General features: G+C 35.6%; 1 non-coding gene across 1 annotated transcript; it reads left to right on the top strand.

Annotated features, from left to right (window-relative positions):
- Positions 1–210: 210 nt before the first annotated feature.
- TRNAW-CCA (transfer RNA tryptophan (anticodon CCA)) lies at positions 211–282 on the top strand. The gene has a single exon. It is a non-coding gene; the product is annotated as a tRNA-Trp (tRNA).
- The last annotated feature ends 829 nt before the right edge of the window (positions 283–1,111 follow it).

Below are 1,111 nucleotides of genomic sequence, written 5' to 3'. Positions count from 1 at the left end.
TTGTCATCTTTGAATCCATAAGAAAAAAGGGTTCTTTACTAGATTCTAAATTTTAAACTGGAAAACCCTGCATTCCCAATATCAAGATATTCATTCGTCCTTGTTTATGTCTTTTTCAGTCTGTGAGCAAAAGAAGCAAATTTCAAGGTGTGCCACAATTTATTCATACACTTTTCATGTGAATTATTGGCGGAAAGTTACTTTTCATGTGACCTTATGGCGCAACGGTAGCGCGTCTGACTCCAGATCAGAAAGTTACGTGTTCAAATCATGTTGAGGTCAAAACAATATTCCAATACTTAACCCATGTCTGAATTAAAACTGAAATTGGAAACTGTGTTGCAGTCTGTCAGCGCAGTGTCTGAAATAGAGTCTTCTAGATATATGTTATAGATTAATATCTTATAAACAAATCTTTGATGAGAAAATTCATTGGGAAACGAAATCAAAACATTGAATATTTAATGCACTTCGGGATCTCTTTTCACTTTGATCATAGCATTGTCATCTTTGAATCCATAAGAAAAAAAGGGTTCAATACTAGATTCTAAATTTTTAAACTGGAAATCCCTGCATTCCCAATATCAAGATATTCATTCGTCCTTGTTTATGTCTTTTTCAGTCTGTGAGCAAAAGAAGAAAATTTCGAGAATGTGTGCACGAATGTGAATGTGCTTGAATGTGAGAATGTGATTGCAGTCCTTTTAAGGACTAGGTTACAGCATTTCCTACGACTTTTTATCTGTGCTCTTAAATAGATTGTGGGAGTAAAGACTAATTGTAATTGCTGTCCTTTTCAGGACTAAGTTACATCAGTTCCTATCAGTTTTTGCCAGGCAGGTCTGTGCCAGTGCTGTGCAAGTTTTTTTCACAGCACTTGGCTGAATCTAGCAAAGCTAATCCTTTTTTGCCTATTGCAGAGTGTGTTAGTGAGTGGAGTAGCCTATCTGTGTTGCAAGATATACCACCTGTGTATAGAATACCAATTTTTTTACTGCACCTAGTGAAGTAAAATCTTTTGGGCATAGCATCATTCTATTAGTCCATCTATACTGACCTCCATCAGGTTGCAAACTGAATATATTTTTTTTCTGCATCTACCTCTGAAAAG

This window comes from Phyllobates terribilis, unplaced genomic scaffold (assembly GCF_046119375.1).
Source record: "Phyllobates terribilis strain yellow unplaced genomic scaffold, ASM4611937v1 Scaffold_11__3_contigs__length_659146591, whole genome shotgun sequence".
Lineage (NCBI taxonomy): Eukaryota > Metazoa > Chordata > Amphibia > Anura > Dendrobatidae > Phyllobates > Phyllobates terribilis.
This window is presented reverse-complemented; position numbering and strand designations above follow the sequence as displayed.